The 16,182-nt window shown below is 37.9% G+C and overlaps 1 pseudogene; it reads right to left on the reverse strand.

Moving 5' to 3' along the window:
* Positions 1 to 5,306: 5,306 nt before the first annotated feature.
* LOC132488185 (shieldin complex subunit 1-like) lies at positions 5,307 to 5,449 on the reverse strand (annotated as a pseudogene).
* Positions 5,450 to 16,182: the final 10,733 nt, after the last annotated feature.

The following is a 16,182-nucleotide window of genomic DNA, read 5'->3' on the forward strand; positions in this document are numbered from 1 at the left end:
TTTCTATAATATTTTTAGCAGCAGCACATCCATTGCATGAATATACAATAGTTTACTTAGACAATCCTATTCTTGAACATATAATTTGATTCTAAATTTTTGTAAATTGTAAATTATACTATTATTTCAGTCAGCTATTGTTAAAATAATGCTGGATAACAAACCACTGCAGAGCTCAGGGGCTTAAAATAATCTTTATGTTCATAGATCTACTGGTTGGCCATGGCGGCAGCTCTGGTTCCCTTTGCAAGTCTGCAGTTCAGTATCTTCTCCATGAGTCTCCTCTTCCTTGAATCACCAGGCTAACTGGGGCATGTGATTTCCACAGCAATAGTAGAGATAAGCCCCACTTGGCAAACATATTCCAAACCCTTGTTGACATTACATCTGCCTATAAACAATTGTTCAAAGCAAATCACACAGTCAAGTTCAAAGCTTAAAGTATATTTCACCTTTGTTAATAGAAACCTTAAGAGAACATGGAAAAAAGCATGGAAGCTGAAAGGGGTGAAGAATTTGAGAAATAGTGCACATTACCATGATTATAATTAACATTCTAATATATGCAAATTGATAGGTAGATAGATAATCTTGAAATGTTGTTTGTTTAAGATTATTTTATGAAAGCGAGGTTGGACAATATAATTCATTTTCTATGTGCCCACATCACACGCTTCAGGTATAAAAACCTGCTGTACACTTAAGATCCTCTCTAAGGATTTGATTCGGGCTGTCTCAGAATTGATGATATTGGTTTCTCTATTCTTGATCTGCTGGTTGGTGCTCCATCTCAGGTACCATTTTGCTTCTGTCTCTCCTGATTAATGACCTCGGATGATCTTGGTTTTTTTCTTTGAGTAACATCATCACTATTATCTGGGACACATGTTTGATATTTGCCTTTCTGAAACAAGCCAGGTGGCCTTGAGGGAAAGGCCATTGCCAGCATACCTGCTCCAGCCTTGCCAGCTCCCATTCTAACCTTAGCTGGGAGAAGGAGATCAATCCTAGACCAGCGGTTTCATTCTTGAGAAGTTTATCTCCCTTCCTTATCAAGATTTGGCTTCCCTGACTATTTTGCCAGCTAAGGTGACTACCGTGGGTGTCTCCATTTCTATAGAGTATGGGGTGGGCGTTCCCCGAAAGCCTTTAAATAGGTAAACTTGTTAAATCTTTACAATCTCTGTGGAGGAGGTAACGGATGTGTCACTTACAATTTTTTCTTCCTATGTCTTTAAAATAATAGATCCGTGGTTCTCAAATTTGAACATACATGATAATATCCTGGAGGGTTCTTAAAACATGGGTTCTTAAATTTGGCTTTTTATCCCTACTCCCCAAATCATGGTTTAGTAATCTAAAATGATATCCAGAATTGTCAGCTTAAAGAGTTCTTTTGAAGCAGTAAAATTCAGATAGCATCTTAAGCAACATGTCCAAGACAGAGTTATTGTCGTTATTGCTTTTAATCTGATTGCATTTTTTAATGTGAAAAGATTTTTTTAATTCCTCAGTCAAAAAAAAATTTTAATTCCTGAATTCCACCCCCCAATTTTTTATTTACTTCATTTTAGATGGGGCTGGAACAATAGCATCCTCCAGAATGTCCCCCATAGGATTTTGATATGTAGACAGTAAGAGTTATTGATCCAGACCCTGAAAAGTTTACTGAGAATTGATGGGTATTGCTATTTGGCCATCCATAGGCACATTCACATGTACACACGTGTATCCTCTGGACATTCTTTTTTGTTTGTCTTCTTTTTTCTCCAAGAAGAGAAAGTCCTGTCGTTAACTACAACACTAACTTTTGTGAGGGAGAATTTGTGACATTAAAATTGCTCCTTAGAAATTCTGGCTTCAGCTCTGACATGTAAAGAGCTTAAAAGTTATCTTTCCCATTCTTCCAATAAGGAAAAGGTGGAAAAACTGCAAAGCAATGACTTTTCTTAGACCTCTCAGAGAACGTAGGTTGCAGGATAAACTACTACCCTGAAATCTGGAGAGACAGGCGCATCCAGAGAGATAGAGCCACTGAGATCTACTTGCTGGAAGCAGCAGCCACTGTGATCAAAAACTAGTAGGAACACTGGGCAGAACAGTTATGTAGCAAGCCTAGAAAGGCCTGCTTGCAAGGTTGGCCCTTGGCTGGTGCCTGGCAACTTCGACTTTAGGAGGGGGTTCCCACGATTCACAGAACAGTGCTCACTCACTGTGCCTAGGCTGCTTATATAAACCACGTGGTTTAGTTGACACCTGTTTTCCATCTGGGAGGTTGGAATTTTGGTATGTGCCAGGCAGAGGGTGACCTCAGTAAAAACCTCGGGCACTAAGTCTCTAAGGAGCTTCCCTGATAGGCAACATTTAATATGCATTGTCACAACTCATAGCTGTAAGAATGAAGAGCATCCTCTGTGTGCCTCCTCTGGGACAGGACTGAGGGAAGCTTGTGCCTGGTTTCCTCCAAATTTCACACAGGCACATTTTTCCTTTCATGATTCTGCTTTCTGTCACTTTACTGTAATAAATCCTAGCTGTATGATGGTATTCTGAATCCTATGAGGCTTTCTACTAAATTATTGAACCTGGAGTAGTCATGGGGACCCTGGACAGAAACATTTAGGTAGCGAATTTGATAAATTGCAGGAAGCTGCGTATGGATAAGCTTGAGAGTGAGAAAATCCTGAAGACCACTGTTTTGGGCTGGCGGGGGGAGGTAGCTCATATTCATGGGCTTTATCTCCATGAACCACAGGAACTCCACCCAGTTCTCCTGGTGAAGTTTTTTGTTTGTTTGTTTTGTTTTGTTTAACATCTTTATTGGACTATAATTGCTGTACAATGTTGTGTTAGTTTCTGCTGTATAACAAAGTGAATCAGCTATACATATACATATATCACCATATCCCCTCCCTCTTGCGTCTCCCTCCCACCCTCCCTATCCCACCCCTCTAGGTGGTCACAAAGCACTGAGCTGATCTCCCTGTGCTATGTGGCTGCTTCCCACTAGCTATCTGTTTAACATTTGGTAGTGTATATATGTCCATGCCACTCTCTCACTTCGTCCCAGCTTACCCTTCCCGCTCTCCATGTCCTCAAGTCCATTCTCTACATCTGTGTCTTTATTCCTGTCCTGCCCCTAGGTTCTTCAGAACCTTTTTTTTTTTTTTTTAGATTCTGTATACATGCATTGGCATATGGTATTTGTTTTTCTCTTTCTGACTTACCTCACTCTGTATGACAGACTCTAGGTCCATTCACCTCACTAGAAATAACTCAATTTCGTTCCTTTTAATGGCTGAGTAATACTCCATTGTATACATGTGTCAAATCCCCATTATCCATTCATCTGTCGATGGACATTTAGGTTGCTTCTATGTCCTGGCCATTGTAAATAGAGCTACAATGAACATTGGGGTACGTGACTCTTCTTGACTTATGGTTTTCTCAGGGTATATGCCCAGTAGTGAGATTGCTGGGTCATATGGTAGTTCTATTTTCAGTTTTTTAAGGACCTCTATACTGTTCTCCATAGTGGCTGTATCAATTTCCATTCCTACCCACAGTGCAAGAGGGTTCCCTTTTCTCCACACCGTCTCCAGCATTAATTGTTTGTAGATGTTTTGATGATGGCCATTCTGACCTGTGTGAGATGATATCTCATTGTAGTTTTGATTTGCATTTCTCTAATGATTAATGATGTTGAGCATTCTTTCATGTGTTTGTTAGCAATCTGTATATCTTCTTTGGAGAAATGTCTATTTAGGTCTTCTGCCCATTTTTGGATTGGGTTCTTTGTTTTTTTGATATTGAGCTGCATTAGCTGCTTGTAAATTTTGGAGATTAATCCTTTGTCAGTTGCTCCATTTGCAAATATTTTCTCCCATTCTGAGGGTTGTCTTTTTGTCTTGTTTATGGTTTCCTTTGCTGTGCAAAAGCTTTTGAGTTTCATTAGGTCCCATGTGTTTATTTTTGTCTTTATTTCCATTTTTCTAGGAGGTGGGTCAAAAAGGATCTTGCTATGATTTATGTCATAGAGTGTTCTGCCTATGTTTTCCTCTAATAATTTTATAGTGTCTGGCCTTACATTTAGGTCTTTAATCCATTTTGAGTTTATTTTTGTGTATGGTGTTAGGGAGTGTTCTAATTTCATTCTTTTACATGTAGCTGTGCAGTTTCCCAGCACCACTTATTGAAAAGGCTGTCTTTTCTCCATTGTATATTCTTGCCTCCTTTATCAATTATAAGGTGACCATATGTGCATGGGTTTACCTCTGAGTTTTTGATCCTGTTCCATTGATCTATATTTCTGTTTTTATGCCAGTACCATTCTGCCTTGATTACTGTAGCTCTGTAATACTGTCGGAAGTCAGGGAACCTGATTCCCCCAGCTTAATTTTTCTTTCTCAAAGTTGTTTTGGCTATTCGAGGTTTTTTGTGTTTCCATACAAATTGAGAAAATTTTTGTCCTAGTTCTGTGAAAAACGACATTGGTAATTTGATAGGGATTGCACTGAATCTGTAGATTGCTTTGGGTAGTATAGTCATTTTCACAATATTGATTCTTCCAATCCAAGAACATGGTATATCTCTCCATCTGTTTGTATCGTCTTTAATTTCTTTCATCAGTGTCTTATAGTTTTCTGCATACAGGTCTTTTGTCTCCTTAGGTAGGTTTATACCTAGGTATTTTATTCTTTCTGTTGCAATGGCAAATGGGAGTGTTTCCTTAATTTCACTTTCAGATTTTTCATCATTAGTGTTTAGGAATGCAAGAAATTTCTGTGCATTAATTTTGTATCCTGCTACTTTACCATATTCATTGATTAGCTCATAGTTTTCTGGTAGCATCTTTAGGATTCTCTATGTATAGTATCATATCATTTGCACAAAGTGACAGTTTTACTTCGTTTCCCACTTGAAATCCTTTTATTTCTTTTTCTTCTCTGATTGCTGTGGCTAAAACTTCCAAAACTATGTTGAATAATAGCAGCGAGAGAGGGCAACCTTGTCTTGTTCCTGATCTTAGTGGAAACGCTTACAGTATTTTCACCACTGAGCCCGACATTAGCTGTTGGTTTGTCATATATGACCTTTATTATGTTGGGTCTTAGTGTTGAGACATAGACCTCTGTGAGAGCTCTTGCCAACTGATATTATGTGGGGCTGGGAGGTCTCCGGTGGTCCAATGTCCTGAACTCGGCTCTCCCACCTCAGAGGCTCAAGCCTGACACCAGGGCAGAGCACCAAGACCCTGTCGGCCACACGGCTGGATCTACATCTGAAGGACAAGGAATAGAAAGGACTTATTCAGAACTAAAAGCCTCACTCTTGGCCTCCTGGCTGGGTCCCTGCAACACGTAATCCCTTACACGTCATAAGCTGATGGCAGGTCCAAAGCACTGCTCTCCTCTGACTGGCTTCCTGGAGTGGCTTCCTGAGTTGCCATAGTCCGCCCCACCACAGCAGCCACCTCGAACCAGAAGCCATGGTGAAGTTTTGAGAAAGATTATTTATTTGTTCTGGCAGGGAAAGGGGAAGAGTAAACACTGTGAAATAAACTCAAAGAGATTTCTATTTAACAAAATCCCACTCCCCAGGGGAAAGGTCTTTGCTAAAGGCTTATACCAGGAAGAAAATTCCTTCTATTCCAGTCCCCTTCAAGTTTCCAATCTTACCTAAGAGGGGAAAAATCCAATAGGGGGTCAGAGTTTCAAGGAAATAGGTTGAGAACAGTGCACCCATGGAAGGATTTGGGGATATACAAATATCAAATCATTATGTTCTACACCTGAAACTAATATGTTATATGACAATTATACCTCAATAAAAAATTAATTACAAATGGATCATATACTTAAATATAAAATGCAAAAATGTAAAATTTCTTTAAGAAAACATAGGAGAAAATCTACATAATTTTCAGTTTGGTGATAGGTTTTCAAATATAAGACAATATCATGACTCATGAAAGAAAAAACTAATACATTGGATTTTATGAGAATTATAAACTCCTGCTCTGGGAAAGACACTCTTAATAGAATGAAAACACAAGGCACTACGTTGGGAGGAAATATTTGCAAAATACTTATATGATAAAGGACTTGTATCCAAAATATACAAAAAACTCTAAAGACTCAATAAGAAGAAAACAAATATTCCAGTTAAAAAATGTGCAAGATATTTGAATAGATACCTCACCATAGAAAATATACAGATGGCAAAGAAACATATAAAGCTGCTTAATATCATTTGTCATTAGGAACATGCAAAAACAACAAGATGTCACTACATGCTTAGTAGAATGGCTAAATTTTTTTTTTTAATGCTATACTGACTACTGGTGAGGATGCAGAGCCACAGGAACTCTCATTCATTGTTGGTTCAAATACAAAACAGTGCAGCCTCTCTGGCAGACAGCTTGGCAGTTTCTTACAAAGTTAAAACATAGTTTTACCTTATGATCCAACATTTGCACACCTAGCTAGGTATTTGCTCAATTGATTTGAAATTTTACATTCACATAACTCCTGCATGCATATGTTTTTAGAAGCTTTATTTATAATGACCAAAAACTGAAAGCAGCCAAGATGCTCTTTAATAAGTGAGTAAATAATTAAATTGTGTTGTAATCATAGAATGAAATATTATTTAATATTATAAAGGTGTATAGACAAAAAATCCACAAAATAAGCAAAAAAACAAGCAAACAAAAAAACCCAAAAACACAAGGTTAAACTTTAAATGCATATTACTAAGTGAAAGAAGCCAGTCTGAAAAGGTTAAATATTATATGATTCCAGTTGTGTGACATTGTTTAAAAAGTAATATTGCAAAGACAGTAAATAGATAACTAGTTGCAAGGGATACCACACAAAGAGTGACTATCAATATATGAAAAGTGAAAAAATATCTAAAAAAGCACTTAGGAGTTTGGGAGATCCAAGGATGGAAAGCAGGCAGTGAATATTACAAATGTGTGAAACAACCTTACTGAATGAGTTTCAAGAAAATGTCTTAAGCTAAGTAATTTGGGAAATGAGTGGAGTCTGTAAGACTAAAAGCAAAAGGATCTCTCCCTAGTAATGCAGCTATTTCCTATGGAAATGTGGGTTAATAATTCTGAAACTGCTATAGATATAAATCTGCATTTAACAATTAAATAAATGGATGACAGAACAAGGGGATGAGGATAGAATGATCTATGTGGTAATATCAGCCTTGGAGATATCAGTATGCGCTCATATTTAGCTTACAGGCATGGTTACATATTGAAATATTTATAGATATGTGTGCATACATAGGTTAGTATACACTCCTATATTTCTTTCCTCTGTCAGCTGAGAAGGCCTAGAAGTCATAACACTACAGTAGCAACAAACACCCAGCACTATGATCTTGGTTTCTAATTCCATTCTCCGATTAAAGGATGTGGAACATCTTGGAGAAGTGGTCAATTCTAGGAGTAGGACTGGAACTATGGAAGATGAACATGGAGAACCTGTAGTGCTGGTAAGTAAGCAGTTGCTAAAAGCAATTAAAGAGATTGGTTCAAGATGGCAGAGTAGAAGGACGTGCACTCACTCCCTCTTGCGAGAGCACTGGAATCACAACTAACTGCTGAACAATCATCAACAGGAAGACACTGGAACTCACTAAAAAAGATACCCCACATCCAAAGACAAAGGAGAAGCCACAGTGAGACAGTGGGAGGGGTGCAATCACAATAAAATCAATTCCCATAACTGCTGGGTGAGTGACTCACAAACTGGAGAACACTTATACCACAGAAGTCCACCCACTGGAGTGAAAGTCCTGAGCCCCAAGTCAGGCATCCTAACGTGGGGGTCCAGCAATGGTAGGAGGAATTCCTAAAGAATCAGACTTTGAAGGCTACTGGGATTTGATTGCAGGAATTCAACAGGACTGGGGGAAACAGGGACTCCACTATTGGAGGGCACACACAAAGGAGTGCATGCATTGGGACCCAGGGAAAGGAGCAGTGACACCATAGGAGACTGGACCAGACCTATCTGCTAGTGTTGGAGGGTCTCCTGCAGAGGTGGGGGGTGGCTATGGCTTACCATGGGGACAAGGACACTGCCAGCAGAAGTTCTGGGAAGTACTCCTTGGTGTGAGCTCTCCCAGAGTCCGCTACTAGCCCCACCAAAGAGCCAAGGTAGGCTCGAGTGTTGGGTTGCCTCAGGCCAAGCATCCAACAGGGAGGAAACCCAGCCCCACCCATCAGCAGACAAGCAAATTAAAGTTTTTACTGAGCTCTGCTCACAAGAGCAACACCCAGCTCTACCCATCACCAGTCCCTCCCATCAAGAAACTTGCACAAGCCTCTCAGATGGCCTCATCCACCAGAGGGCAGATAGCAGAACCAAGAAGAACTACAATCCTGTGGCCTGTGGAACAAAAACTACATTAACAGAAAGACAGACAAGATGAAAAGGCAGAGGGCTATGTACCAGATGAAGGAACAAGATAAAACCCCAGAAAAACAATTAAACAAAGTGGATATAGGAAACCTTCCAGGAAAAGAAATCAGAATAATGATAGTGAAGATGATCAAGGACCTCAGTAAAGGAACGCAGGCAAAGATCTAGAAGATGCAAGAAATGTTTAACAAAGACCTAGAAGAATTAAAGAACAAACAAACAGAGATGAACAATACAATAACTGAAATGAAAAATACAGTAGAAGGAATCAATAGCAGAAAAACTGAGGCAGAAGAATGGATAAGTGACCTGGAAGACAGAATGGTGGAATTCACTGTCATGGAAGAGAGTAAAGTAAAAAGAATGAAAAGAAATGAAGACAGCCTAAGAGACCTCTGGGACAACATTAAACACAACAACATTCGCATTATAGGGGTCCCAGAAGGAGAAGAGAAAGAGAAAAGGACCCGAGAAAATATTTGAAGAGATTATAGTCGAAAAATTCCCTAACATGGGAAAGGCAATAGCCACCCAAGTCCAAGAAGCACAGAGAGTCCCAGGCAGGATAAACTGAAAGAGAAACACGATGAGACACACAGTAATCAAATTGACAAAAATTAAAGACAAAGGAATTTATTGAAAGAAACAAGGGGAAAATAACATACAAGGGAACTCCCATAAGGTTAACAGCTGGTTTCTCAGTAGAAACTATACAGGCCAGAAGGGAGTGGTGTGATATATTTAAAATGATGAAAGGGAACAAACTACAACCAAGTTTAGTCTACCTGGCAAGGATCCTATTCAGATTTGACAGAGAAATCAAAAGCTTTACAGACAAGCAAAAGCTAAGAGAATTCAGTACCACCAAACCAGCTCTACAACAAATGCTAAAGAAACTTCTCTAAGTGGAAAACATAAGAAAAGGACCTACAAAAACAAACCCATAAAAATGAAGAAAATGGTCAAAGAAACATACATATCGATAATTACCCTAAACGTGAATGGATTAAATGCTCCAACCAAAAGATACAGGCTCACTGAATGGATACAAAAACAAGACCTGTATGTATATATGCTGTCTACAAGAGACCCCCTTCAGACCTAGGGACACATACAGACTGCAAGTGAGGGGATGGAAAACGATATTCCATGCAAATGGATTCAAAAGAAAGCTGGAGTAGCAAAACTCATATCAGACAAAATAGACTTTAATATAAAGACTATTGAAAGAGACAAAGAAGGACACTACATAATGATCAACTAATCAATCCAAGAAGAAGATATAACAATTGTAAATATTTATGCACCCAACATAGGAGCACCTCAATACATGAGGCAACTGCTAACAGCCATAAAAGGGAAAATAGACAGTAACACAATCATACTAGGGGACTTTAACACCCCACTTTCACCAATGGACAGATCATCCAAAATGAAAATAAATAAAGAAACACAATGTTTAAATGACACATTAAACAAGATGGACTTAATTGATATTCATAGGACATTCCATCCAAAAAACAGCAAATTACACTTTCTTCTCAAGTGCACATGGAACATTCTCCAGGATAGATCACATCCTGGATCACAAATCAAGCCTCAGTAAATTTATGAAAATTGAAATCATATCCAGCACCTTTTCTGACCACAACGTTATGAGAGTAGAAATCAATTACAGGGAAAAAACCTACAAAACACAAACACATGCACGCTAAACAATATGTTCCTAAATAACCAAGAGATCACTGAAGAAATCAAATAGAAAATCAAAAAATACCTAGAGACAAATTACAATGAAAACATGATGATCCAAAACCCAAAATTTATAGCAATAGAAGCCTACCTCAAGAAACAGGAAAAATCTCAAACAATCTAACCTTACACATAAAGGAACTAGAGAAAGAAAAACAAAACCCAAAGTTAGTAGAAGGAAAGACGTCATAAATTTCAGAGCAGAAATAAATTAAATTGAAACAAAGAAAACAGTAGCAAAGATCAATAAGACTAAAAGCTGGTTCTTTGAGAAGATAAGGAAAGTTGATAAACCATTAGCCAGACTCATCAAGAAAAAGAGGGAGAGGACTCAAATCAATAAAATTAGAAACGAAAAATGAGAAGTTACAACAGACACTGCAGAAATACAAAGCATCCTAAGACAGCACTCTATGCCAATAAAATGGGCAACCAGGAAAAAATAGACAAATTCTTAGAAAGGTATAACCTTCCAAGACTGAACCAGGAAGAAATACAAAATATGAACAGACCAAACACAAGTAATGAAATTGAAACTGTGATTAAAATTCTTCCAACAAACAAAAGTCCAGGACTAGATGGCTTCACAGGTGACTTCTATCAATCATTTAGAGAAGAGCTAACACCCATCCTTCTCAAACTCTTCCAAAAAATTGCAGAGGAAGGAACGCTCCCAAACTCATTCTATGAGGCCACCATCACCCTGATACCAAAACCAGACAAAGATACTACAAGAAAAGAAAATTACAGAACAATATCACTGATGAATATAGATGCAAAATTCCTCAACAAAACACTAGCAAACGGAATCCAACAACACATTAAAAGGATCATACACCAAGATCAGTTGGGATTTATCCCAGGGATGCAAGGATTCTTCAATATATGCAAATCAACCAATGTGATACACCATATTAACACATTGAAGAAGAAAAACCATATGATCATCTCAATAGATGCAGTAAAAGCTTTTGACAAAATTCAACAGTGATTTATGATAAAAAATCTCCAGAAACTGGGCATAGAGGGAACGTGCCTCAACATAATAAAGGCCATATACGACAAACCCACAGCAAACCTCATTCTCAATGGTGAAAAACTGAAAGCATTTCCTCTAAGATCAGGAACAAGACATGGATGTCCACTCTCACCACTATTATTCAACATAGATTCGGAAATCCTAGCCACAGCAATCAGAGAAGAAGAAGAAATAAAAGGAATACAAATTGAAAAGAAAAAGTAAAACTGTCACTGTTTGCAGATGACATGATACTATACATAGAGAATCTTAAAAATGCCACCAGAAAACTACTAGAGCTAATCAATGAATTTGGTAAAGTTGCAGGATACAAAATTAACGCACAGAATTCTCTTGCATTCCTATACACTAATGATGAAAAATCTGAAAGAGAAATTAAGGTAACACTCCCATTTACCATTGCAACAAAAAGAATAAAATACCTAGGAAAAACCTACCTAGGGAGACAAAAGACCTATATGCAAAAAACTATAAAACACTGATGAAAGAAATTAAAGACGATACAAACCGATGGAAAGATATACCATGTTCTTGGATTGGAAGAATCAATATTTTGAAAATGACTGTACTACCCAAAACAATCTACAGATTCAATGCAATCCCTTTCAAATTCCCAATGGCATTTTTTACAGAACTAGAAAAAAATTCTTAAAATTTGTATGGAGACACAAAAGACCCCGAATATCCAAAGCAATCTTGAGGGGAAAAAACGGATCTGGAGGAATCAGACTCCCTGACTTCAGACTATACTACAAAGCTACAGTAATCAAGACAATATGGTACTGGCACAAAAACAGAAATATAGATCAATGGAACAGGATAGAAAGCCCAGAGATAAATCCACACACCTCTGGTCAATTAATTTATGACAAAGGAGGGAAGAATATACAGTAGAGAAAAGAAAGTCTCTTCAATAAGTAGTGCTGGGAAAACTGGACAGCTACATGTAAAACAGTGAAATTAGAACACTCCCTAACACCATATCCCAAAATAAACTGCAAATGGATTAAAGACCTAAATGTAAGACCGGACACATTCAAACTCTTAGAGGAAAGCATAGGAAGAACACTCTTTGACATAAATCACAGCAAGATCATTTTTGATCCACCTCCTAAAGTAATGGAAATAAAAACAAAAGTAAACACATGGGACCTAATGAAACTTAAAAGCTTTTGCACAGCAAAGGAAACTACAAACAAGATGAAAAGACAACCCTCAGAATGGGAGAAAATATTTGCAAATGAATCAATGAACAAAGGATTAATCTCCAAAATATATAAACAGCTCATGCAGCTCAATATTAAAAAACAATAAAAACATGGGCAGAAGAGCTAAATAGACATTTCTCCAAAGAAGACATACAGATGACCAAGAAGCACATGTAAAGCTGCTCAACATCACTAATTATTAGAGAAATGCAAATCTGAACTACAATGAGATATCACCTCACACCAGTTAGAATGGGCATCATCAGAAAATCTACAAATAACAAATGCTGGAGAGGGTGTGGAGAAAAGGGAACCCTCCTGCACTGTTGGTGGGAATGTAAATGTTACCTTAATTTCTCTTTCAGATTTTTCATCATTAGCCACTATGGAGAACAGTATGGAGGTTCCTTAAAAAACTAAAAATAGAATTACCATATGACCCAGCAATCCCACTACTGGGCATATACCCAGAGAAAACTATAATTCAAAAAGACACATGCACCCCAATGTTCATTGCAGCACTATTTACAATAGCCAGGTCATGGAAGCAACCTAAATGCCCATTGACAGATGAATGGATAAAGAGGATGTTGTACATATGTACAATGGAATATTACTCAGCCATAAAAAGGAATGAAATTGGGTCATTTCTTGAGATATGCATGGATCTAGAGACTGTCATACAGAGTGAAGTAAGTCAGAAAGAGAAAAACAAATATCGTATATTAACGTGTAAATGTGGAAACTAGAGAAATGGTACAGATGAACCAGTTTGCAGGGAAGAAGTAGAGACACAGATGTGGAGAACAAATATGGACACCAAGGGGGGAAAGTGACGGGTGCAGGTGCTGGTGTGATGAATTTGGAGATTGGGATTCACATATATACACTAATATGTATAGATTGATAGCTAATAAGAACCTGCTTATAAAAAATAAATTTAAAAAATTCAAAAATTCAAAAAAAATAAAATAAGACACTTAGGTTGGGCTTGAAAATAAATAAATAAATAAAAGCAATTAACACACGTGCATACATGCGTGCGCACATACACACACACACAGTGACAGGAAGATGTCAGAGGTATAAAGGATGCAACTGAAAGAGCTCCTGCTGTTCAAAGTGGGTACAATTTTAGCAAGAAAATAAATGAAGTAGTATCAGATTACAATGCAAAATATAAAATAAACATATGAGTCTGTATTGTTATAAACAAATAGTTGAATGAATACATGAATAAATAAGTAAATAAATAAATAAATACTTAAATAGATAAATAAATAAATAGAAGAGAATAGCCAAATGCTGCATGTAGAAGAATTCCAAATAATTTATGTAGATACTCCACTTCAAGGAGATGGAACATAACTGTTCTGTCACTTTTTAAGTGTGCTATGCACATGGTAATTTCTATCTAAAATGTACAGTATGGAAAGGGGTAAAATAGCATAATGGAGAAACCTGACAAATACTCCCTTAGCCAGTTCATCAAGGTTAACATCAACAGAGATAAGTCATGAGACAGTATGTGGACTCAATATGACAGGACAAACATGGTGTTTTACCTCTGTGTCTTTCCCCGAAACACATAACCCGACCCTTAAAAATGTCAGACAAATTGCAAAAGAGGTTTATTCTACAAAATATCTGACCATTAATCCTCAAAATTTTCAAGGTTGTCAAAAACAAGAAATGTCTGAGAAACCGTCACAGTCAAGAGTGGCCTAAGGACAAATGATGACATTTCTTTTGGTATCCTGGATGGACACAAATAGGGCATTAGGTAAAAACTAGTGTGAGTAAATATGAAAGTTAGTTAATTTCTAAAAAAAAAAATCAATTTCAACCAACAGTTATGCATTATGTGTTTTATTCATGTTTATTGGTATCATCAGCTGTGAATTAACCTCAGCCACACCGCTTCTGCTGTTTTGGAGTACTAGAAAGGAGATAGTCTGTTCTTACTTTCAAGTGCCTTTCCCTAACACTAGTTGCCATACAGGAAAACCAAGCCCTCTCAACGTGCCAGTTGGAATGTATCAGTATAACTAGATTTGATGCCCCCATGGAAACTGGAGCTTGCTCCAACCTGTTGACTGGCTTCTATAGCTGTCATGGTGAAAACAAGCTTGTTCCTGACAGATAGCTAGGAATTTGAACTGGGCTTGAACTTGGCTGTAAGCTGGTATATCTCTTACGGAAAGTAGTAGTTGTTTTTCAGAATTTTTAATTTATGAATTTAAACTAGTCCTCCATCCTGTGTCTGAAGCCTCACCTCTACATTATGCAGGGTAATTTCCACAGTGCAATTAATCTCTTTTCCAGGCAGCATTTGTAAGCAAACAATTCATTCTGTGACAGCATGTTGTTTGGAATATTAATAAACATCTTAAAGGTTTAAGTTATATTATCCTACTTAGGAAATTAAAATCAAATCATTCACTCAACACGTATTTATTGAGCATATACTATATTCAAAGCACTCCACTAAGCATTAGAATCTTTCAAAGCTAAATCTCCCTGCCTTTCTAGTGTTTCCCATCTAGTTGCAGAGATAAAAGAACTGACATGATGTTTCTAATTCAGGACAGTATATGGTGGTTACTCAGAGAGCATTATAAACTTCCTAAGTAGACCACAACTTTGTGGGCTGTGATTATCAGGAAAGACTTCTTTTAAGACCTCTAGGATGCTGTTAACTAGAACTGGTAGAAGAGGGCACTCCAGGAAGAATGAGTGGGAAAGGCAGGTGGCAAAACAGGGCAAGCATATTAGAGGGCGAAAACTGGAGCTATCTGCTCTGAGTAACGTTATGGAGGGTGTGAGGAGGGAAGGACCTATGACATAGATTGGGTCCTTTGTGTGCAAAGCAAAAAGAGTTTAAACTTTATTTGGTAGGCAATGTGGAGCCATTGGACGGAGCCACTTCAGATCATAAAAGTGCCATCATCAGAGTGGTAGTTAAGAAAAATTAGTCTGGCAGCATGCAGAGGACATGATGGAAAGAGAATTTAGTGGTAGCATACCTAGAGTGTAAAGTGAGAGCCTGAATAAATGCAGACCCTGGGCTGTGGAATTAGAAAAGAGGGAACTAGTATGGGAGACAGGAGGTAATTAAAAATGATGTTTCAAGCCTGGGTGAAGAAAATTTGGATTGCAGAGGAAAAGAGAACAGGAGTAGAGTTTTTGCAGGAAGGTCCTGAGACTGACACCAGGATGATCATCCTTCCCAGCTAATTCTTTCCAATTAACTTCCAGTGGAGGAGCATTAGTTGAATTGCACAATATTCAATATTCTCTACATATTTTTTTCTGTTTCCATGTTGGCAATCAGTGATCATGACCAACTGTGACTTATCTTATTGAACATATCCATTGCCACTAATGTAACTCATTTGCCGGAACCCAGGAGCTAGCACTGGTTCCTCCAACTACTTGTTAGTACATGGGATGTCCAAGAGATACTCCTGATTCCACTGTGGATCCGAACTCCACAATACCAAGTCACAATTCCTTGAAGACAGGTAGCGTCCCTTGATTTTTGCCCTACAGATGCTTAGAGGGAAAGCAATGAGATGAAAAGTGAGAAGTGATTTGCTTTTCTGATTCCAACGAACTAGCCAGTGTTTTCGTAGGAAGATGCTCCTCATACAGTCCTCCACCACAACTCCCCATGGGGAACTAATAGCGGCGGGCAATGAGAAGATATCCCCAGGGACCAGGAAGTGTAAACAAAGAG

The sequence above is a fragment of the Mesoplodon densirostris genome, chromosome 4, assembly GCF_025265405.1.
Source record: "Mesoplodon densirostris isolate mMesDen1 chromosome 4, mMesDen1 primary haplotype, whole genome shotgun sequence".
In the NCBI taxonomy this organism is placed as follows: domain Eukaryota; kingdom Metazoa; phylum Chordata; class Mammalia; order Artiodactyla; family Ziphiidae; genus Mesoplodon; species Mesoplodon densirostris.